At 38.2% G+C, this 25,549-nt stretch overlaps 1 protein-coding gene and 1 pseudogene across 1 annotated transcript in view; both read left to right on the forward strand.

The window, feature by feature from the left end:
• ZNF804B (zinc finger protein 804B) overlaps positions 1–25,549 on the forward strand; it is a 524,794-nt gene that overhangs the window by 59,539 nt on the left and 439,706 nt on the right. The gene's annotated exons all lie outside the window — the stretch shown is intronic.
• Positions 89–23,624, forward strand: LOC136171040 (small ribosomal subunit protein uS2-like; annotated as a pseudogene).

The raw sequence follows: 25,549 nt of genomic DNA on the forward strand, positions 1-25,549 counted from the left end.
ATGTAAGCATTCAAAGTCTATCCATATTGGAGGTTCATAGATAGGCTGGCATGTTTGGCAAATTCAGCATCTCCTGACTAATGCCACAATGACGGGACAAAGACGTTTCTACCAGTAAAAGGTCACCATGAGAATGTTAGGAGTTGGCAGGGGGCATCAGACTTAGGGTCATGGAAGGCCTAAGTGGTGAGGGTGCAAGTGGGGAGGAGAGTGATCAGGAATGGTATCAATTCCTAGTCCAGTGAGATGAATACACTTGGCCACAGCCCTTCTTAGTCCCCAGGTACCATGCTGCTGTTCAGTGGCTAATCTGTGTCCGGCTCTTTGTGACCCCACGAACTGCAGCATGCCAGGCTACTCTGTCCTTCACCATCTCCTAAAGTTTGCTCAAACTCATGTCCATTGAGTCGGTGATGCCATCCAACCATATCCTTCTCTGTTGCCCACTCATCCTCCTGCCCTCAGTCTTTCCCAACATCAGGGTTTTTTCCACTGAATTGGCTCTTTGCATCAGGTAGCCAAAGTATTAGAGCCTCAGTATCAGTCCTTCCAGTGAATATTCAAGGACAACTTCTGGCAAGCTGAAAAGTGCTAGATGGACAGGATAGCTTCTGCTATTTGGGTGGATACATTTGCTAATGGCTAGACACTAGAAGAAGAAGATGTTTCTTTACTGGTTTGAGATAAACATGAGATGAAAAGATCTGGAGACCAGAAAACTACTGATAAAGGCATTAAGTTCCCAGGGGCAGCAGAGCCAAATGTTCTCATAGTGGTGAAACCAGAAAGAATGGCCAGCAGCCTCAATGCCTAGAAGGGAAAGGGAAGAGAGACAGCTGCAGCCAAGAGACCTCTGTGCTGATTCTGCCTCTGGGATTTGGTTTATGTGTGACCACCTTCTCCCAATCCCCATGATTCTGAGAGAAGTTGAGCAAAGAAAGAAGCTTGAGCATCTGGTAAATGAAGACTTCCAATTCAGTAGAAGACTATGGGTAGGGACCTAAATTTGTCAAGCATTTTCAAATTAGTGTGGTTTAAACACCACTCCTTGATATGTTCCTGGTCCCTTGCTGAATCTTTTGCCTAATTCTTTGCAATCTTCTATAAACCTGATGCTGAGTTCAGCCACTTTTGCATTATCACTGGCTTTCTGGCTCTGTTCTTAATTTTTAAATTACATCTGACACATCCCAGAGCCTGCAACCCTATCCCAGAATACAAGTTAAATTTGTCCTGTCATTTCAGTGGGTTAATTTGCCAAAATAATATGAGCCAGGGTTTTACAATCAGCAGTGATGATTAACTAGGTCTATGAAGGAAGCTTAGGGCAAATGGCTAGTGGATTATAATGCTTCTTAGTAAAGAAGGCAAGATTCATCAACTAAAACTATATAACTGAAGGAAAATTCAATAATCAAAATTTTGACAAAGGCCTTGATAACTCCCAGGCCTAAAAGGCAATGAATGAAAAATTAGAGTTTTTCTGGTACTTTTTTGTCCTCATCTAGTTCTGTGTTCAAAGGGTCACCATTTAAAATAGAAGGATGGCTTTGGGAGAGTAGGATGAACTGAGTAGAATCCTGTGAGGAATGATCCTGGGCAGAGGCAAAGATATTGATTTCATTATGCAGAATCCCATTTCTCAGAATGTCAGGTACCTTGTGAGCAGAGTTACAAGCATTGTCATTGGTGATAGTTTTAATACCACCGTTTATGTGCTATGGAATCTTTCTCAGTCATCAACAAAGGAAGAGAAGATTGCATGAGGAAGAAATGACTTATTTATGGAATCCAAAGACTACAAGGTACTAGCCTCTGAGCATCAGGTGTGTGGAAGACCGGAGGTACCAACAAGATACTCTGAGAACCCAGGGGCACTCTCAGATTATAGCGCAACTTGTCACTCTATCCCTGATTTCTCCACACGTGTGATTGTCTGCAGAAAACTGGTCTCCACAGTAAAGTCAAGTCACATATTCTATTATATCCCAGGAGACCTGGCCTCTAACCCTGACTTATTCCCTTGACTAGTTCAAAACCCAAGTAAGTCACTCTTTTCCTCTGGTCCTCAGTTTCCTCATCTTTTTAAAATGAATTTGCATCTTGCTTATTTCTCATATTTCTTCCAGTACTGGATCTTTCACTTTATCTTTTGAGAAAATCTTGCTCAGTACAATTATGCACCAATCTGATGATTCTTTGCACTCATCTCACACGCTAGCAAAGTAATGCTCAAAATTCTCCAAGCCAGGCTTCAACAATACGCGAACTGTGAACTTCTAGATGTTCATGCTTGATTTGGAAAAGGCAGAGGAACCAGATATCAAATTGCCAATATCTGTTGGATCATCAAAAAAGCAAGAGAGTTCCAGAAAAATATCTACTTCTACTTTATTGATTATGCCAAAGTCTTTGACTGTGCAGATCACAACAAATTGTGGAAAATGCTTAAAGAGATGGGAATACCAGACCACCTGACCTGCCTCATGAGAAATCTGTATGCAGGTCAGGAAGCCACAGTTAGAACTGGACATGGAACAACAGACTGGCTTCAAATCGGGAAAGGAGTAGGTCAAGGTTGTATATTGTCACCCTGCTTATTTAACTTCTATGCAGAGTATATCAGTGAAATGCTGGACTGGATGAAGCACAAGCTGGAATAAAGATTTCCGGGAGAAATATCCATAACCTCAGATATGCAGATGACACCACACTTATGGCAGAAAGCAAGAAGAACTAAAGAGCCTCATGATGAAGGTGAAAGAGGAGAGTGAAAAAAATGACTTAAAACTCATCATTCAGAAAACTAAGAGTATGGCATCTGGTCCCATCACTCCATGTCAAATAGATGGGGAAACAGTGGAAACAGTGTCAGACTTTATTTTTGGGGGCTCCAAAATCACTGCAGATGGTGACTGCATGAAGTTAAAAGATGCTGGCTCCTTGGAAGAAAAGTTATGACCAACCTAGACAGCATATTAAAAAGTAGAGACATTACTTTGCCAACAAAGGTACATCTAGTCAAAGTTTTTTCAGTAGTCATGTATGAATGTGAGAGTTGGACTATAAAGAAAGCTGAGTGCCGAAGATTTGATGCTTTTGAAATGTGGTGTTGGAGAAAATTCTTGAGAGTCCCTAGACAGCAAGGAGATCCAGCCAGTCCATCCTAAAGGAAACCAGTCCTGAATATTCATTGGAAGAACTGATGCTGAAGCTGAAACTCCAATACTTTGGCCACCTGATGCAAAGAACTAACTCATTTGAAAAGACCCTGATGCTGGGAAAGATTGATGGCAGGAGAAAGGGACAACAGATGATGAGATGGTTGGATGGCATCACTGACTCCATGGACATGAGTTTATGTAAACTCTGGGAGTTGGTGATGGACAGGGAGACCTGGCATGCTGCAGTCCATGGGGTCACAAAAATTCGGACATGACTGAGGGACTGAACTGAGCTGAACTGATGATTCTTTTGTCTTAAGCCCTTCCTGTGTCTCAACCAAGGTTCGTTAAGTTCTGTTTGACTCATCTTTCTGTTTGAATCAACAATGGTCTGGTCCATTCCTGCCTCATTTAAGACAGGGCAATATAAAATAAGGAGCACTTTCTTTCTATGTGTATGTCCTTTTTGAGAATTTAATTTTGAACTACAAGGTCAGCAAATATTTTGTTGAGAACGATCAGCTTATTTTTTTTTTTTTTTTTTTAATAAATCAGGAAATGTTCTGATAACAGATAACTGAAAATTCCTGCAAGCCTGTGTGCTAAGTCACTTCAGTCATGTCTGACTCTTGGGGACCCCATGAACTGTGGCCTACCAGTCTCTTCTTTCCATGGGATTCGCCAGGCAAGAATACTGGAGCAGGTTGCCATTCCCTACTCTGGGGGATCTTCCTGACTCAGGGATCAAACTCACAGTTTAATGATTCACTTTGTCATCATAAGTGAACTATGTGAAAAAAATACTTAAAAATGAATGATACGATAGTGTCAGAAAGCACTGTAATCTAGGTGTTCACACTTAAATCGAATGAGTTTAATACTCCTATTTCTTTTACTTTCTACAACTTATTTTATGTCTTTGATTAGAGAAGCTGTTTTGCAACATTTCAAAACCGTTTAATTCATACAATACCCTTCAAAACCGGTAACAAATTTTGATTTTGCATATTGTTTCTAAGCAAGTCACTTAACCACACTGAACCTCCTCTTTCTCATCTGTAAATTGGAGAGGTTGAAATAGCTAATCTCAAAGGTGCCTTCCAGTTTGCAAATGTTATAATTTGATGTTGCTCCTCATTTATTGTACACAGTGAGAAAAACTATTTTAGCAGCCAGGCACAATAGGAAAGCTAATGATTATGGCTTCAACAGTGGTCTAATTAGGGTGTTTAGATATAAATTCAACTTATGCTAAGGTCTTTCTCATGAGAATTGCTTGAATGGTGGTTTTAAGGGATATTACTAGGCTTGGGTGAATTCCAAAGTATCTTTATTTCATGGCTCCAACATTTTTGCCTTACAATAAAGTCATACTCTTGTTGTTGTTGTTTAGTCACTTAGTAGTGTCCTGCTCTTCGCGACTCCATTGACTGCAGCATGCTTCCCTGTCCTTCACCACCTCCTGGGGCTTACTCAAACTCATGTCCATTGAGTCAGTGATGCCAGCCAACCATCTCATCCTCTGTCATCTCCTTGTCCTCCTGCCTTCAATCTCTCCCCGCATCATGGTCTTTTCCAATGAATCAGTTATTTGCATCAGGTGGCCAAAGTATTGGAGCTTCAGCTTCAGCATCATTCCTTCCAGTGATCATTCAGGACTGATTTCCTTCAGGATGGACTGGTTAGATCTCCTTGCAGTCCAAGGGACTCTCAAGAGTCTTCTCCAACACCACAGTTCAAAAGCATCAGTTCTTCAGTGCTCAGCCTTTTTTATGATTCAATTCTCACATCCATACATGAATACTGGAAAAACCCTGGCTTTGATTATATGACTTTTGTTGGCAAAAGTGATGTCTCTCTCTGCTTTTTTAATATGCTGTCTAGGTTGGTCATAGCTTTTATTCCAAGGTGTAAGTGTATTTTAATTTCATGGCTGCAGTCACCATCTGCAGTGATTTTGGAGCCCAAGAAAATAAAGTCTGCCACTGTTTCCATTGTTTCCCCATCTATTTGCCATGAAGTGATGGGACCAGATGCCATGATGTTTGTTTTTTGGATGCTGAGTTTTAAGCCAGCTTTTTCACTTTCCTCTTTCACCTTCATCAAGAGGATCTTTAGTTCTTCTTTGCCTTCTGCCTTAAGGATGGTGTCACTTACTATTAAAAGTTTATGGTGTAAAAAAATTTTAATAATGGGGAATTTTTTTTAAAGGAGGATGCTGAGTGTGTTTTGCATAGAATTACATAATTCCTGAGACAGAAGGGATACTGGAAAATTTATGTAGACTTAACTTGTGTAGGATTCCCTGGTGGCTCAGATGGTAAAGAATCTGCCTGCAACACAGGAGACCTGGGTTTGATCCCTGGGTCATGTAGATCCCCTGGAGAACAGAATGGCAACCCACTCCAGTATTCTTGCTTGGAGAATCCCATGGACAGAGGGCTACAGTCCATGAGGTCACAAAGAGTTGAACTAACACTTTCACTTTCAACCTGTATAGGAAGAATGCTAAAAACAAGACAGTACATATATGGACCTCATTCATTGATTGGAAGATTTTATATAGATAATACACAGTTCTTTTAAATAACTTTTTGAATCAGGGAAACTTTAAGAATTTTGATACATATTAAAATATAGTTTAATAATTATAAAGAAAGGATGTTGGTATAAAATTTAAAATTCTATGTGTTATAAGACATTCAGCTTAAAAATATTTGTGGTTTATGTTGCTTATGCAAGTATATGTGTGTGTTTATTTTTAAACTAACAATCATTTGGGCACATATTTAAAAGGACTTGCCTTTGTTCTGATCTGTCTCCCAGAGTTGCATTTTCAGTTTTTCCTTTCATCTCAGCACTAGGTCCACTTTTTAACTTCTTACTTAGTATCTGAACTTTACTATCTCACTTTGCCCATCTTCCTTTTCATGTGCCTTCTTGAAGAGGAAGATGCCTCATCTCAGTAAACACGACACACCTTTTCTTGCATGTCAAAAATCTGGGGATCGTTCTTCCAATGAATTACTAACAAATAATTACATAATTACTAAGTCCTGTTAATTTGACCTTCCAAGAATCTCTTGAACACATCCCATTCTTTCTATCTCTGCTGCCAACAAATTTAAGCTAAATTTGTTGATCCGTGGGATCGCAGAGTTGGACATGACTGTGTGACTGAACAATAACATATAACTTACTTCGATGTTCTATGTCCAAAAAAATGCTTCAGAGAAAACCTGTTATACTTCACTCAACTTGACAAGCTTTTAAAAAATGTAACTTTTCATCTCTGTTCTGGATTACTGATCTCTTTTGTATGCACAGGTATAATAGCCTCCTAATTATCTCTCCAGTATACTTTCCCAAGTTCTTTTTTTTTTTTTATTGTTGTATTGATAAACACTTGAAATGCAAATACCATAATACATCTCCTTCACACAATAATAAGTTAGTTTGAAGAATAGGATTTTTCTGTAATAAAATCATTGAAAAAAATGGATAACAGTTCTGCCAGCTTTTCAAAAGCACATACACACACAGTGAGATAGTTTTGAAGAGGATCCAGTATTCATTTTGGCAATTTCCTGAAATCAGAAGAACTTATTTTTTCTCTAGCTTTGTTGTTGTTGTTCAGTCGCTAAGTTGTGTCCGACTCTTTGAGATCTCATGGACTGCAGCACACCAGGCTTCCCTGTCCATCACTGTCTCCCAGAGTTTACTCAAACTCATGTCCATTGAGTTGGTGATGTGGTCAGTGAGTTTTCTGAGATCATCAAAGACAGTGAAAGTGTTAATTGCTCAGTTGGATCAGACTCTCTGCAGGGCTGTGACTGTGGTCCAATGGCTCCTCTGTTCATGGAATTCTCCAGGGAAGAATAATGGAGTGGGTTGCCATTCCCTTCTCCAGGGGATCTTCCTGGCCCAGGGATTGAACCTGCATCTCCTGCGTTGCAGGCAGATTCTTTACCACCTGAGCCACCAGGGAAGACCCCCCAGATCAGATTGTCTAACATTAAATACCCTGTAGTTGTAGGAATGCCTTGTGTTCTCTTTACTGCTCCACCAAATAATTTTGTCTTTACTCAGTTACTGAGCTGTTTGTTATGAGCATAGAGAGAGGAAGAAGTAGATTGTTTTGCTGGGCTTTTTCATTGTCCTTTATCTGTTATCACATACCTGTTGTGGAGATTAGCTGTCTTTTTTTTTTTTTTTTTAATGATCTTTGAGGTTACTGTGAGAGCTCTGATCAGATCATAATGCTGAATCCATTCTACGAAAGCAACATGAACCCAAGGTCTGTCCTCTAATTAAATATCAATCATTGTTTCAGGAATGCCTCCTTGGTGAGACATGTCTTCTGGTGGTAATGAATCTTAAAGCTCAAAGAAGACAATTAAAGGAGTAACCAGTGACCCTTCATGGTCCTCTTCAAGGGAAAGTGGCTAACTCATTTTAGCCAGGATTTAAGGTTAAACATTGCAACTGATAATTTAAATGATTTCCCATACTAAGAGAGACAAGAAAGTTTCATATAACAAAATGATCTAATATCCCATAGTATGTTTTAACTAACAAAAAGAGAAAGTTGGTAATGTGTTATTTTAATAGCTTATGTGACTTTTATTCATGAGTTTCCTGAACCTCTTGTAGTCTGGAAGGAAATCATGATTTGTTTGTTAAAATGTTGAAGAGTTAAAGCATTGATTGTTTTATATAAAATTCTCTTTGAGATGCAAATAAGGTCATATTATTTGTTTAATCATAAGTTGTGCTATATATTTTACTCTGAATATATGCTGTTTCACTAATTTTAACAGTGTCATCAATTATGTGGTTGCTTATAATCATCTTGAATATCCTTGTATCTTTTGATTTTTGTTCACATATTAAAGGCATTTCTGAACCATATATTTTAGTGGTTTGTAGAAAGTTAGGCTACTGTTCATCACTGATGTATGATTCTGTAATCTCTCACTGGGCCCACTGACATTTTGGCACAGTGCTTCACTGGCATGATTTGCTTAATGAGTATACTCTAATGGGTCTAGGAGGGAAGTAAAAAATACTGCAGGTACTTCTGGAGAATTTTTTACAAACCAGCTCATGCTTGATTATTAAAAAGGAATTAGACTGAAGCTTGTATTGCCAAAGGGCATTAGGGAACAAAAATTATGTAATTAAAGTGTTTATGTTGATCAAATTAACCAGGGCACAGAGTAATCTGTAATAAGGATGAAAAGTTATATTTTTAAAAATCTTGTCAAGTTGATTGATGCATGGCAGATTTTCTCTGAAGAAGTGTTTTAGACATGCAATATCAAAGTCAGTTATATGTTATTTTATATGTACATATAATTTCCTTTGAAAATTCTAAAAGAAAGTGTATTCTCTGATTTATCTGGAAATAATATGTGTCAGAGGTTTATTATAGATTGCAGAATATAGTCTAAAATATAGGTTGTGTATTTGTAAAAAAAAAAAAAAGGAAAATAAATATGCAAAGGCCATTCCCAGCTTGCTTACTTCGCTCAGGCAGGTAAAGATATAGCCACAGCATTTACTGGATTTTTTTCCTATTATTTTAATTACAATTTCTCCACACTACAAACATGTTCAAGTTAGAAATTTTGGAAAATATATAAGTACCCATCCACGTACATACACACACAAAAATATAAATCATTTAAAACTCCATCTCTTAAAAATAAAATAATTTCTGTCTCTTTGCTTTGTTTGAAGTGTGTGTTGTACATGAAAGAACAGACTGGTTCCAAATCGGGAAAGGAGTACATCAAGGCTATATATTGTTACCCTGCTTATTTAACTTATATGCAGAGTACATCATACGAAATGCCAGGCAGGATGAAGCACAAGCTGGAATGAACATTGGTGAGAGAAATATCAGTAACCTCAGATATGCAGATGTTATGCAAACCTTTATGGCAGAAACCAAAGAACTGAGGAGCCTCTTGATGAAAGCGTACCAAGAGAGTGAAAAAGCTGGCTTAAAACTCAACATTCAGAACACTAACATTCATGGCATCCAGTCCCATCAGTTCAGTTCAGTTCAGTCACTCAGTTGTGTCTGAGTCTTTGTGACCCCATGGACTGCAGCACGCCAGGCCTTCCTGTCCATCACCAGCTCCCAGAGTTATTCAAACTCATGTTCATTGAGTCGGTGATGCCATCCAACCATCTCATCTTCTGTTGTCCCTTCTCCCACCTTCAATCATTCCTAGCATCAGGATCTTTTCAAATGTGTCAATTCTTCACATCAGCTGGCCAAAGTATTGGAGTTTCAGCTTCAACAACAGTCATTCCAATGAATATTCAGGACTGATTTCCTTTAGGATGAACTGGATGGTTCTTCTTGCAGTCCAAGGGACTCTCAAGTATTCTCCAACGTCACAGTTCAAAAGCATCAATTCTTCAGCACTCAGCTTTCTTTATAGTCCAACTCTCACATCCATACATCACTACTGGAAAAACCATAGCTTTGACTAGATGTACCTTTGTTGGCAAAGTAATGTCTCTATTTTTAATATGCTGTCTGGGTTGTTCATAACTTTTTTTCCAAGCAGCAAGCTTTGTTTAATTTCATGGTTGCAGTCAAAATCTGCAGTGATTTTGGAGCCCCAAAATACAAAGTCTGTTTCCACTGTTTCACTGTTTCCACTGTTTCCCCATCTATTTGACATGGAGTGATGGGACCAGATGCCATGATCTTAGTTTTCTGAATGATGAGTTTTAAGCCAACATTTATACTCTCCTCTTTCATTTTCATCAATAGGCTCTTTAATTCTTCTTTGCTTTTTGCCATAAGTGTGGTGTCATCTGCATATCTGAAGTTATTGATATTTTTCCCAACATTCTTGATTCCAGCTTGTGCTTCAACCAGCCCAGCATTTCTCATGATGTACTCTGCATAGAAGTTAAATAAGCAAGGTGACAATATATAGCCTTGACATACTCCTTTTCTGATTTGGAATCAGTCTGTTCCATGTTCAGTTCTAACTGTTGCTTCCTGATCTGCCTACAAATTTCTCAAGAGGCAGGTCAAGTGGTCTGGTATTCCTATCTCTTTAAGAATTTTCCAGAGTTTTTTATGATCCACATAGTCAAAGGCTTTGGCATAGTCAATAAAGCAGAAGTATATGTTTTTCTGGAACTCTGTAGCTTTTTCGATGATTCATGAGGTGCTGGCAATTTGATCTCTGGTTCCTCTGCCTTTTCTAAATCCAGCTTGGACATCTGGAAGTTCTCAGTTCACATACTGTTGAAGCCTGACTTGGAGAATTTAACCATTACTTTACTATCATGTGAGATGAGTGCAACTGTGTGCTAGTTTTAACATTCTTTGACATTGCCTTTCTTTGGGATTGGAATGAAAACTGACCTTTGCCAGTCCTGTGGCCACTGCCGAGTTTTCCAAATTTGCTGGCATATTGAGTGCAGCACTTTAATGGCATCATCTTTCAGGATTTGAAATAGTTCAACTGAAGTTCCATCACCTCCACTAGCGTTTTTCATAGTGATGCTTCCTAAGGCCCACTTGACTTCACATTCCAGGATGTCTGGCTCTAGTTGAGTGGTCATACCATTGTGATTATCTGTGTCAGGAAGATCTTTTTTGTATAGTCTTCTGTGTATTCCTGCCACCTCTTCTTAATATCTTCTTCTTCTGTTAGGTTATTACCATTTCTAACATTTCTTGTGCCCATCTTTGCATGAAATGTTCCCTTGGTATCTCTAATTTTTGTGAAGAGATCTCTAGTCTTTCCCATTCTAATGTTTTCTTCTATTTCTTTGCATTGATCACTGAGGAAGGCTTTCTTATCTCTCCTTGCTGTTCTTTGGAACTCTGCATTCAAATGGATGTATCTTTCCTTTTCTCCTTTGCCTTTCACTACTCTTTTCACAGCTATTTGTAAGGCCTTCTCAGACAACCATTTTGCCTTTGCATTTCTTTTTCTTGGGGATGGTCTTGATTCCTGCCTCCTGTACAATGTCATGAACCTCTGTCCATAGTTCTTCAGGAACTCTATCTATCAGATCTCGTCCCTTGAATCTATTTCTCACTTGCACTGTATAATCGTAAGGGATCTGATTTAGGTCATACCTGAATGGTCTAGTGGTTTTCCCTACTTTCTTCAATTTAAGTCTGAATTTGGCAACAAAGTGTTCCTGATCTGAGCCACAGTCAGCTCCCGGTCTTGTTCTTGCCGACTGTATAGAGCTTCTCCATCTTTGGCTGTATAGAATATAATCAATCTGATTTCAGTATTGACCATCTGTTGATGTCCATGTGTAGATTTATCTCTTGTGTTCTTGGAAGAGGGTGTTTGCTATGACCAGTTCGTTCTCTTGGCAAAACTCTATTAGCTTTTTCCCTGTTTCATTTTGTACTCCAAGGGCAAACTTGCCTGTTACTCTAAATATCTCTTGAATTCCTACTTTGGCATTCCAGCCCCCTATAATGAAAAGGACATCTCTTTTGGGTGTTAGTTCTAGAAGGTCTTGTAGGTCTTCATAGAACCATTCAACTTAAGCTTCTTCAGCATTATTGGTCAGGTCATAGACTTGGATTACTGTGATATCGAATGGTTTGCCTTGGAAATGAACAGAGATCATTCTGTTGTTTTTGAGACTGTATCCAAGTACTGCATTTCAGACTATTTTGTTCACTGTGATGGTTATTCCATTTCTTCTAAGGAATTCTTGCCCACAGTAGAAGATATAATGGTCATCTAAGTTGAATTCACCCATTCCGGTCCATTTTAATTTGCTGATAACTAAAATGTCAACATTCACTCTTGCCATCTCCCGTTTGACCACTTCCGGTTTGCCTCCATTCATAAACCTAACATTCCAGGTTCCTTTGCAATATTGCTCTTTACAGCATCAGCCTTTACTCCCGTCACCAGTCACATCCACAATGTGTGTTGTTTTTGCTTTGGCTCTGTCTCTTCATTCTTTCTGGAGTTATTTCTCCACTGATCTCCAGTAACATATTGTGCACCTACCGACCTGGGGAGTTCATCTTTCAGTGTCCTATCTTTTGCCTTTTCATACTGTTCATGGGGTCTCAAGGCAAGAATACTGAAGTGATTTGCCATTCCCTTCTCCAGTGGAAAACGTTTTGTCAGAATTCTCCACTATGAACTGTCTGTCTTGTGTGGCCCTACAAGGCATGACTCATAGTTTCATTGAGTTAGACAAGGTTGTGGTCCTTGTGATCAGATTGGTTAGTTTTCTGTGATTGTGGTTTTCAGGCTATCTGTCCTCTGATGGAGTAGGGTAATAGGTTTATGGAAGATTCTGGATGGGAGATACTGACTGAAGGGGACCCTGGGTCTTGTTCTGATGGGCAGGGCCATGCTCAGTAAATCTTTAATCCAATTTTCTCTTGATGGGTGGAGCTGTGTTCCCTCCCTGCTATTTCAGTTCAGTGTTACAGTCAGGTCTGACTCTTTGCAACCCTATGGACTACAGCACCCTAGGACTCTCTGTCCATCACCAACTCCCAGAGTTACTGAAACTCATGTCCATTGAGTTGGTGATGCCATCCAACCATCTCACCCTCCATCATCCCCTTCTCCTCCTGCCTTCAATCTTTCCCAGCAACAGTGTCTTTTAGATGAGTCAGTTCTTCACAGCAGGTGGCCAAAATATTGGAGTTTCAGCTTCAACATCAGTCCTTCCAATGAATATTCAAGACTGATGTCCTTTAGGATTGATTGGCTGGCTCTCCTTCCTGTCTAGAGACTCTCAAGAGTCTTCTCCAACACCACAGTTCAAAGGCATCAATTCTTCGGCACTCAGTTTTCTTTGTAGTCCAACTCTCACATCCGTACATGATGTGGTTTACTGGAAAAACCACAGCTTTGACTACTTGGACCTTTGTTGGCAAAGTAATGCCTCTGCTTTTTAATATGCTGTCTAAGTTGGTCATAACTTTTCTTCCAAGCAGCAAGCTTCTTTTAATTTCATGGCTGCAGTCACCATCTGCAGCAATTTGGAGCCCCCCAAAATAAATTTTGTCACTATTCCCACTGTTTCCCCATCTATTTGCCATGAAGTGATGGGACCAGATGCCATGATCTTAGTTTTCTGAATGATGAGTTTTAAGCCAACTTTCACTCTTCTCTTTCACTTTCATCAATAGGCTCTTTAGTTCTTCTTTGCTTTCTACCATAAGTGTGGTATCACCCACATATCTGAGGTTATTGATATTTTCCCAGCATTCTTGATTCCAGCTTGTGCTTCATCTAGTCCAGTGTTTCTCATGAGGTACTCTGCATATAAGTTAAATAAGCAGAGTGACAATATACAGCCTTAATGTACTCCTTCCCTTATTTGGAAGCAGTCTGTTGTTACATGTCCAGTTCTAACTGTTGCTTCCTGATCTGCATATAGATTTCTCAGAAGGCAGGTCAGATGGTCTGGTATTCCCATCTCTTGAAGAATTTTCCACAGTTTTTTGTGACCCACACAATCAAAGGCTTTGGTTTAGTAATAACCATAAGTAGATGTTTTTCTGGAACTCTGTTGCTTTCTCAGTGATCCAACAGATGTTGGCAATTTGATCTCTGTTTCCTCTGCCTTTTCCAAATCGAGATTGAACATCTGGAAGTTCACGGTTCACACTATGTTGAAGCCTGGCTTGGAGAATTTTGAGCATTACTTTACTACCATGTGAGATGAGTGTAACTGTGTGGTAGTTTGAGCATTCTTTCACATTGCCTTTTGAGGTCAAACTGCGGTGGAGGTAATGAAGATAATGGCGACCTCCTTCAAAATGTCCCATGCGCACACTGCTACACTCAGTGCCCCAACCCTACAGTGGGCTACCGCAGCACACCTCCGCCAGAGTCTCCTGGACACTCATGAGCATGTCTGGGCCAGTCTCTTCTGGGGTCACTGCTCCTTTCTCCTGGGTCCTGATGCACACAAGGTTATGTTTGTGCCCTCCAAGAGTCTATTTTCCCAGCCTGTGTAAGTTCTGGCAGCTCTATGGTGGAGTTAATGGCGACCTCCTCTAAGAGGGCTTATGCCATACCCAGGTCTGCTGCACCCAGAGCCTCTGCCTCTGCGGCAGACCACTGCTGACCCGCACCTCCATAGGAGATGCTCAAACACAGTTCGGTCTCAGTCTCTGTGGGGTCTCTGGGCTCTGGTGTGCACAAGGTTTGTTTGAGCCCTTTGAGTATCTCTGGTGGGTATGGGGTTTGATTCTAAATGTGATTTCACTCCTCTTACCATCTTGCTGGGGCTTCTCCTTTGCCCTTGGACGTGGGGTATCTCCTCGCAGCTGCTCCAGTGCGTGTAGCCCATTCATGGCAAATAGATGGGAAACAGTGGAAACAGTGACAGGATTTTATTTTCTTGGATTCCAAAATCACTGCAGATGGTGACTGCAGCCATGAAATTAAAAGATGCTTGCTCCTTGGAAGAAAAGCTATAACAAACCTAGACAGCATATTAAAAAGCAGAGACATTACTTTGCCAACAAAAGTCCATCTAGTCAAAGCTATGGTTTTACCAGTGGTCATGTACAGATGTGAGGGTTGGACCATAATGGAAGCTGAGCACTGAAAAATTTATGTTTTTAAAGTGCAGTGTTGGAGAAGACTCTTGAGAGTCCCTTGGACTGCAAGGAGATCCAGCCAGTCCATCCTAAAGGAAATCAGTCCTGAATATCATTGGAGGGACTGATGCTGAAGCTGAAACTCCAATACTGTGGCCACCTGCTGTGAAGAACTGACTTATTTGAAAAAACCCTGATTCTGGGAAAGATTGAAGGTGGGAGGAGAAGGAGATGATAGAGGATGAGGGCTGGATGGCATCACTGACTCAATGGACATGAGTTTGAGTAAGCTCCAGGAGTTGATGATGGACAGGGAATCCTGGTGTGCTGAAATCAGTGGGGTCACAGAAAGTTTGACATGAATGAGTAACTGAAATGAACTGACACATTTCTTTTTATCTTTCCTTTTGAATTTGATATGTTAATATTTCTTTAGATGTTTACAAAAATTTTTTATTGTGTAATGGCTTTAGATTTACATTAAGTTGTAAAAATAGTAATTTTTCTCTGTGGTCTGTGCCCAGCTTCCCCCAACTGATAACATTTTACATAACCACATTTATATGTTTATATAACATTTTATATAATCACAGAGTACAGCGATCAAAAGCAGGAATTGACATTGGCACAATAGTTTTGACGAAAGATCTCATTCAGATTTTGCTAGTTTTTATTTGTACACAAACTCATTGTGTGTATGTATATATGTTTTATAAAATTTTATCTTCAGTGTGCTTATGTTTGTTATTTCTTTTATGGGGAATGAAATATCTTTTCATAAGGTTAAACATCATTTTCACTTTTTTGTCTGTTTGTGTATTTTACTCATTTTTCTGATTTTCAGATGTTGTTCATTATTAAGTTGTTCTGTCTGACTCTGGTGACCTCATGAACTGCACCATGCCAGGATTCCCTGTTCTTCACTCTTTCGCAGAGTTTGCCCAAACTCAGGTCCACTGAGTTAGTGATGCTATCCAACCATCTCATTTTCTGCTGCCCCCTTCTCCGCTTGCCCCCAGCCTTTCCCAGCATCAGGGTCTTTTCCAATGAGTTGTCTCTTTGCATCAGGTGGCCAAAGTATTGGAGTTTCAGCTTCAGCATCAGTCCTTCTAATGAATATTCAGACTTGATTTCCTTTAAGATTTATGGGTTTGATCTTGCAGTCCAAGGAATTCAGCTGCATTTATGGTTCTACTGTCACATCTGTGAATGACCTGTGGAGAAACCATAACTTTGACTATACAGACATTTGATGACACAGTGATGCCTCTGCTTTTTAATACACTGTCTAGGTCTATCACAGCTTTTCTTCCAAGGAGCAAGCATCTTTTAATTTTGTGGCTGCAATCACCATCTGCAGTGATTTTGGAGCCCAGAAAATACAATCTGCACTGTTTCCACTTTCCCCCCATCTGTTTGCCATGAAGTGATAGGACTGGGTGCCACGATTTTAGTTTTTTGAATGTTGAGTTTTAAGCCAACTTTTTCGCATTCCTCTTTCATGCTCATCCAAAAGCTCTTTAATGCCTATTTGCTGTTGGCCATTAGAATGGTATTATCTGCATATATGAGGTTGTTTATTTCTCCTGGAAATTTTGATTTCAGCTTGTGATTCATTCAGCCTGGCGTTTTGCATGATGTACTCTGCATAAAAGTTTTCATATGACTTACCACAAATTAAGGGTTATTTAAGTCTTAGAGAGTAAACTCTTTATTTGGTAGCCATGTTTCAATAGTTATTTAAGCCATCAATGATTATTAAATATTAAGATCATATCCTAATTTTCATATTAAAAATGATACAATTAACATCCTAATGGATTCCTTGTCATGTCCTAAATATAAATTTTAAGGAATCAGTTAGTTTGATTAAAGTGTAGGCACATTTTTTAATGTTTTTGTCATGTTTTGCCCCTTAATTTTGAGAGATATTTCCAGTTTAAACTGTTTTCAACAGCATACACCTTTACCAAAAACTAGAATCAGAGATTTAAAAAAAAAAATCTTACTGGAGAGCTGCCTCTAACTCTTTGATTAACAGGGGTTCTAAACTTTTCTTCCTCAGATAATTAAATATTTGTGTTTTTCTTATGATGGAATTGAAATGATTGTTTCTTGCTGATTCCTACAAGCTGTTCATATGTAAAATGACAAATTTTCTATCATACATGTTGCCAATTTTCTCTGCTCTAGTTGCATCTTTTAATTTTGTTTTTGCTCTTTATGTTGTATAAATCTTAAAATATTTATAACTATTGTTATCAGTCTTTATACACCCAAAGGAATACTCTTTCTAATTAATTTATTTCTTTTACCCATCAGTATATGTAGAACTTACTGGTTTGCCATGAATATTAGGTAGAACTCTGTTTCTCCAATTAATTTATGGAGTTTGCCGTGTGTTCTCTAGAAGGCAATGGTTTTGTATTTCAGCCCAAATTTACACTATTTCTACTCAGAATACCCTTCAGTGACAATTGTTTTGTATATTCCCATCCCATAAATACTGAAATTTATCTTACACATTTGCTATAGATTAAAGTTATTTAAATTATTAAATAACTAAACATGCCCTAATTTAGAATTTCGTATGTTTTCCTTTTTCCTTTCACTCTCAATCTGTAATTAGAACACGGATCATCTTGGTCTCACAAAAATTCAAGAGAAGTGTTCATACTAAAAATAGTGTTGTAGTGTTGTCATTTTCTTCATCAGTCATTTTGTTTTAATTGGAGGATAATTGCTTTACAATATTGTGTTGATTTCTGCTGTATAATAGTGGAAGTTGTCATATATGTGGGTGTGTGTGTATATATATACACCCTTCCCTCTTGAGCTTTCCTTTCCCTTCGCATCCCACCCCTGTAGGCTTTCACAGAGCAGCTTCATGCTAGTTATCTCTCTTATACATGCTAGTGTGGGGCCTCCCAGGTGGCATTAATGGTAAAGAACCCGCCTGCCAATGCAGGAGACATAAGAGACTAGGGTTCGATCCCTGGGTCTGGAAGATCTCCTGGAGTAGGAAATGCAACCACTCTAGTATTCTTGCCTGGAGAATCCGATAGATAGAGGAGTCTGGTGGGCTACAGTCCATGGGGTTGCAAAGAGTTGCAACCCTTCATGACTTCACTTCATGACTGAAGCTGACTTAGCACATGGAAGTGTGTATATGTCAGTGCTACTTTCTCAATTTATCCTCAGTCATTTTAAGTGTTATTGACTTCAATCATTGCTGTTGAGATTTCCTCTAGGCTGAACCCAGCCTAACCTTCCACCTGCTTTTTACCTGTGGGGAAAGCAGAACAAAACAATATGGACAAAAATATTAACCTTCTCCTACCATCTTGTTCCTAGGAACAGATCTTATAGATTGAAGAAGCAGAGCTGTTCTACATCTGGTCTAGCCATTTATCTTTTCCTTTAATTTTTTTTTTTTTTAAATTTTACTGCAGTAAGAGCACCTAACATGGGATCTATACTCGTGTGTAGATATGAACTCTGAAGGACTTCAGCTGGTTTTGATGCTTTTATTTAACCTCCTGTGAATTTAGAGTCAACTAATGCAAATTTTCAAATCTAAATTTCCTATCCTCCTTTCAGTGTTTCCTTTCTGCTTTCTTTGGATCAGCTGTCTTCCTCTTCTTAAGAAAACATTTTACTGCTAATGTAAAATTAATCGTTTTCAAGGATTTAAAGGAAAAAAAGGATCACCTCTGTAATTAGAGTTATCCACCTTGTTTTTTTTTTTTTTTTTTTAAACTTTAGAAGATATGACAGTGTAATCTTACTTTTGTCATGTATGGGTCCTTGGGATTTCAAGGCAATTACTTAACCTTTCTGATCCTATTTTCTTAATCAATAAAATGGATTGAAAACAGCTTATCTTTTAAGATGGCAGTGAGGATTAACTGAGGTACTTCAGTTAAATTTAAAAAAAAATTAGGTGATTACATGTGCAGGGTATGTTGCTAGGGTATTAAAATGAGGAAGGTAAGCACTCAGCCCTTAGGTGATTTTAGACAAATAAAGAATATGGAAAGAGTTTGAGGGTTTCAAAAAGACTGGTCTAGGAGGCCAATGTAGTTTCAATTTCATTATTTCTGCTAATAATGTGAAAAAGATATCTTGCCATTCTATTTAAATGTCTGTTTTATCATTAGTTTAATGGAGAGCTTTAATTCTATTTATCTAATGTAAGAAGGTCAAGTTTCTGAAATAGTCTCTGCTATTTGTAAAATAAGAGCCAAAAAGATAAAAAAAAAAAAAAAAAAAAAAAGAAGTTTGAGAATAGCTGATTCTACATTTGTAAGTTTATCTTGGTTGGGTAAGGAAACAGAACCAGAGATACTCAGAAAAGTGATAGTGTTGGTCACTCTGTCCTAACTCTTTGTGGCCCAATGTACTGTAGGCTTCTCTGTCCATGGAATTCTGCAGGCAAGAATGCTAGAGTGGGTAGCCATTTCCTTCTCCAGGGATCTTCCCAACCCAGGGAGCAAACCCAGGCCCCCCCATTTCAGACAGATTCTTTACCATCTGAGCCACCAGGGAACCTCACAGTTTAGTGATTAGAACAGGGCTAGGTCCAGGTTCCTAGTTGTTTTACATTTAAAACATTTCCACAGTTACATCAAAATTGCTGAATTTTTTTCTTCCAGAAACACTGTTAAGAAAGTGAGGTGAGACTTTTTCACGTAAGTAAAACAATTAAAAAAAATTACAGTGAGAAAATTCTTCTCTATAATGGGGCTAATTTTCAGCATCACTTACTTTTTAACATAATATCAGTGAGCTGTAGTCACTTGAAGTTTACCTTTAAATGGGAGGCTATAATCAGAAATAATTTGAGCTCCACATATTATAGATACTTCCTGAGAGTGTCAGTTCTGTGTAAAAAGTCTTTAAATAAGAAAAATTATGCACAAAATTCTCTTTATAACTATTCTTTAACAAAATGCAATTGTAATAACATAAAAATTACAGAGGAATATAGCCTATATTGTGATCTAGTCTAAAGATTCATATTACCAAAGCAATATACAAATTCAAGAATGAACATTCCTAAATTTTGTATAAAACCATGAAAGATCCTGCATAACAAAGCAATGTTTGGAAAGAAGAACAATGCTGGGCGCATCATGCTCTCTGATTTGAAACTATACTTCAAAGCTATTAAAACAATACATTATTGGCATAAAAACAGACACATAGATCAATAGACCACAGTTGAGAATCCAGAAGTAAATCTATGCATATATGTTAATTAATTCACAACAAAGGAACAAAGAATATACAATGGTGAAATTATAGTCTCTTCAATAAATGGTATTGGGAAAACTAGACAGTCACATGAAAGAGAATGAAAGTAGATCACTATTTTATACCATCCATAAAAATTATACCATACACAAAAATGTAAAATAGAATTAAATGCTAGAATGCAAAGCCTGAAACTATAAAACATAGAAGAAAACATAGTCTGTAAATCCTGAAACCATAAAATATATTTTAAAAAAGCATAGACTGGGTCATATACCATATGACCCAGCAATACCACTTCTGGGCATACACACTGAGGAAACCAGATCTGAAAGAGACACGTGCACCCCAATGTTCATCGCAGCACTGTTTATAATAGCCAGGACATGGAAGCAACCTAGATGCCCATCAGCAGATGAATGGATAAGGAAGCTGTGGTACATATACACCATGGAATATTACTCAGTCGTTAAAAAGAATTCATTTGAATCAGTTCTAATGAGATGGATGAAACTGGAGCCCATTATACAGAGTGAGGTGAGCCAGAAAGATAAAGAACATTACAGTATACTAACACATATATACGGAATTTAGAAAGATGGTAGCGATGGCCGTATATGCAGGGCAGAAGAAGAGACGCAGAAGTACAGAACAGACTTTTGAACTCTGTGGGAGAAGGTGAGGGTGGGATGTTTCGAAAGAACAGCATGTATATTATCTGTGGTGAAACAGACCACCAGCCCAGGTGGGAGGCATGAGTCAAGTACTCGGGCCTGTTGGGCTGGGAGGATCCAGAGGAATCGGGTGGAGAGGGAGGTGGGATGGGAGACCGGGATGGGGAATTCCTGTAACTCTATGGCTGATTCATATCAATGTATGACAAAACCCACTGAAAAAAAAAAAAAAAAGCATAGACTGTAAGCACTTTAACATTAGTCCTGGACATGAGTTTTTTCTTTTTTGATTTTGACACCAAAAGCAATGGCAACAAAAGCAAAAATAAAATGAATGAGACTACAGCAAACCAAAATGATTCTGCCTAACAAAAGAAACCATCAACAAAATGAAAAGGCAACCTATGAATGAGGAAAAAATATTTGTGAATCATATATCTGAGAAAAGAATAATATCTGGAATATGTGAAGAACTCATAGGATGCAAAGAAGAAACCAAATGATTCAATTTAAAAATGAATAAAAGATCTAACTATATATTTTTTTCCAGAGAAGACTTTCACATGACCAACAGGCAAGTAAAAAGTTGCTCTACATCTTTACTCATCAAGGAAACGCAAATTGGAACCACAATGAGATACCATCTCATACCTGTTAGAGTGGCCATTTTTAAAAAAACTAAAATTATTCAAGGCATACACACTGAGGAAACCAGATCTGAAAGAGACACGTGCACCCCAATGTTCATCGCAGCCCTGTTTATAATAGCCAGGACATGGAAGCAACCTAGATATCCATCAGCAGGCAAGTGGATAAGGAAGCTGTGGTACATATACACCATGGAATATTACTCAGTCGTTAAAAAGAATTCATTTGAATCAGTTCTAATGAGATGGATGAAACTGGAGCCCATTATACAGAGTGAAGTAAGCCAGAAAGATAAAGACCAATACAGTATACTAACGCATATATATGGAATTTTAAAAGATGGCAACGATAACCCTATATGCAAAACAGAAAAAGAGATACAGATGTACAGAACAGACTTTTAGACTCTGTGGGAGAAGGTGAGGGTGGGATGTTCTGAGAGAATAGCATTGAAACAAGTATACTATCAAGGGTGAAACAGATCTCCAGTCCAGGTTGGATGCATGAGACATGTGCTCAGGGCTGGTGCACTGGGAAGACCCAGAAGGATGGGATGGAGAGGGAGGTGGGAGGGGGGATCGGAAAGGGGAACACATGTAAATCCATGACTGATTCATGTCAATGTATGGCAAAAACCACTACAATATTGTAAAGTAATTAGCCTCCAACTAATAAAAATAAATGGGAAAAAAAACTAAAAATAAAAATTACTGAAAAGAATATGGAGAAAGGGAGCTCTCAAGTACTGTTGGTGGGATTCTAAATTTGTGCAACCATCATGGATAAAAGTCTAGAGCTTTTTCAATAAAAATATTACAGAATTACCATGTGATACAGCAGTTCCTCTTTTGTGTATTTGCCTGAAGAAAACAAAGCGACTAATTTGAAAAGCTATTTTCACCCCCATGATGTTCATTAATCATTATTTACCATAGCCAAGATATGAAAACAAAGTATTTATCATCAATGGATGAGTAGATAGGGAAACTCTGATACACATACATATATCATTATATATATTGTAATATTATTCAGCCATAAAAATAATAAAATCTTGCCATTTGTGACAACATGAATGGATCTTGAGAACTTTATACTAAGGGAAATAACTCAGAGAAAGACAAATACCCTATCATCTCTCTTTTATATGGAATCTAAATAATAAAGAATAAACAAGCTCTATAGATACAGAGAATGGATTAGTGGTTGCCAGAGGCATGGTGTGAAAGGTGAGAGAAATAGGTGAGCTGTCTTTGATTTTTCTTAGTTTGAATAAGTTTAATTAAAAATTGTTAAATTGTACCACAATAAAGTAGATTTAACAAAACATTATGTTGAAATTTGACCTCAGATGTTCTGTTTATCAGTTTGCTTTTCTTTATTTGGTTTCATAAATCCTTGTTCTTTGGGTTACCAGAAATGTAACTTTGGGGAATAAATATTTTAAAAGTCTTAACAAAATATATGATGGAATACTAACATGCAGAATGCCCTAGAACAATATATAATGAAATGTTGATATCTATGGAAGGCACCTACTTTCCATGAAGTTCCACAGCAATGTTTTCTGCACAGAGCTACCTAGATAGGGGTTCACATAGCATTGTTCTGGGTTCATGATTTAAGGGAAGCTTTCACAACGTCCAGAGCCCTTGGTGTCCAACGAATGAAGGAAGGGGATGTCCTCAAATGCCTTGTAGTGGGAATCCTCTGAGTTGGCATGGATCTTGACTTCCATATGGAATACTACATCTATAAAAGGAAAAGTGATAATGTCTTACATCATAAATCTGAAGAAAATCTGAGGGAAGCTTCTGCTGGAAGCTTATGCCATTGTTCCCATGGAAAACCTGGCTGATGTCAGCGTCATTCCTCCAGGAATACTGACCAGAGAGTTGGGCTGATGTTTGCTGCTGCCACTAAAGCTACTCTTGTTTCTGGCTGTTTCACTTCTGGAACCTTCACTCACCAGATCCAGACAGACTTCTGGGAACTGCTAGCCTTCTGAGAACAGCCTTCAGGAGGTTACTGATCCTGTTAGACCACCAGCCTCTCACAGGGATGCCTTATGTAACCTGCCCACCTTGCTCTGTGTAACAGACTCTCTTCTGCACTTTGTAGACATGGCCATCCTAGGCAGCAGCAAGGGAGCTCCCTCAGTGGGTCTGGTGGTGGATGCTAGCCCAGGAGGTTCTGCACATGTGCGGTACCATTTCCATGGTAACGTCATAGGAGGTCACACCTCATCTCTAGTTCGACCGAGTGCCCGAAGAGATTGAAAAGCAAGAATGAGCCCCTGCTGCAAAGGCAGTGACCAAGTAGGAACTGTTCGGGGTTAATAGGCTGGTCCAGCACCTGAGTTAACTGCTGTTCAATTGAGATCACAGGGGTATCTAGAGGTTCAGGAGTCTGGGGCCTCTTCAGCAGTCCCTGTGGCAGGTGGGGTGCTCAGCCCACCACTGAAGACTGGTCTGCAACCCATACTGCTCAGGTCACTGAATGGATAGGGACAAGCCCGAGTAGCCTGAAGTGGTTCATCCAGACTTTAAAATAGAAAATAGAAATAAGCTTGAGAGAAAGTGTTTCTTTGAAAAAAAGAAAAGGAATTCATGCACATATAGAAAAAACACCCCTGAACTTTCATTGTTCTGTCAGTCCTGAACAAAACTACAGTGCTCATTGTCTTAGTTAATAGATGTTTGTATTACTTTAAAATCAGAAGTGTTAACAGAAGCTGTTACAGCTTCTCATGTATACCTCCTTATGCCAAGATTATGATTTTTAATCTCAATCGCAAAAAAAGTGAAGTGGTGTCTCTTAGAGAAGACTGTATTCTATTCTTGGACAGAAATAATTCATGGGCATAAAACCTTCTATCATTGCAAAAAAGAGGGAAGTTTAAAAAATATATCAGGACAATTACTAGATAGATGCATAATCTTGCTAAAGGAGTTGGTCATCAGCTAAGAGAAAAAAATGTAAGCTTGAAATCTTAAGTAATGGAAACATTTCAAGTCTATTAAAGGCCCCAAGTTAAAGATGAAGCTTAAAAAGTGAAAATAAAATACACATTGGAGTAGTTGTAATGCCAAAAATGGAAAACCTTGATAGATGGTAGATGGTTGCTTTTTTACTGATTTTAGTACATTTTTATTGATTTTAATAATTTTAGTACATGTGTATATATATTCTACATATACATATATCTTTGCAATGTTTATGTATAATTATACATATATATGTATACATATATATATACACATATATATAATTATTACTGATAAGCAAGATAGAAATGTATTCCTAAAAGAGGAAGCCAATATAAATATTTTGAGTTTACTTTTTCCTGCATGTACAAATTAAGTATGTATATATATGAATGTCTGTGTATAATCAGAATCTAAAAGAAAGAATGAAGAAAATTAATTTTGAGTAGCCACATATTCTCTAACAGTAAGAATTCTGCTGAGAAGTCTACAAGATAGGACATTGTAGCAGACACCTATTTACCAAATGATTTCAGCCAATGATGGCCAGGTAGGAAGGTTATCCATCAGTTGATCAACTCTGCTGGTCATATGCGTTAATTATTATAATATCCTACTTCAGGATGCTAATTTAGCCAGATGTTCTAAATGGAAGAATTACTGTATCAGATTCAAACCTTCATTTTCTAGTGGATAAAATGGCTGGATAAGCATTCAAACGATCTTAAATTACAGATAAAGCCAACAGAAGCTATTAAGCATAATAAAAAATTTGTATAGGTAACTATACAAGTATGATAACCTAGGTAACACTGACCATTTAGAAAAAAATAACAAAAAAAGTAAACCATATTTCCTGGAAATGAAGAGAGAGGATAGGATTTGCTCAGTGCAACAAATCAAGTAATCTGAGTTTTGCCAAGAATCACTTAGTCCTTCATCCAGAACCAGCAATGACACTTAACCTGTGGTAGAATTCTTGCTATTTTGAAGTGGGAAATTTTTTGTTAATCTAGGAGACTTCCAAAATAAATATCTAGTTAAAATGCTAAGCCTTGGGAGGATATAAAAGTAGGAATAATAATAATATAATAATAACATGAATGAATAAATATTCTAGACACACACATTAAGGATAAATATTTGCTAATCAGCACCCTAATGAACATGTGAGGGAGACCCTGAAAAGATTTCCAGGGCTTTCTCTTCGATGTTCACTTTTCTTTCCTG

The sequence above is a fragment of the Muntiacus reevesi genome, chromosome 6 (assembly GCF_963930625.1).
Source record: "Muntiacus reevesi chromosome 6, mMunRee1.1, whole genome shotgun sequence".
Lineage (NCBI taxonomy): Eukaryota > Metazoa > Chordata > Mammalia > Artiodactyla > Cervidae > Muntiacus > Muntiacus reevesi.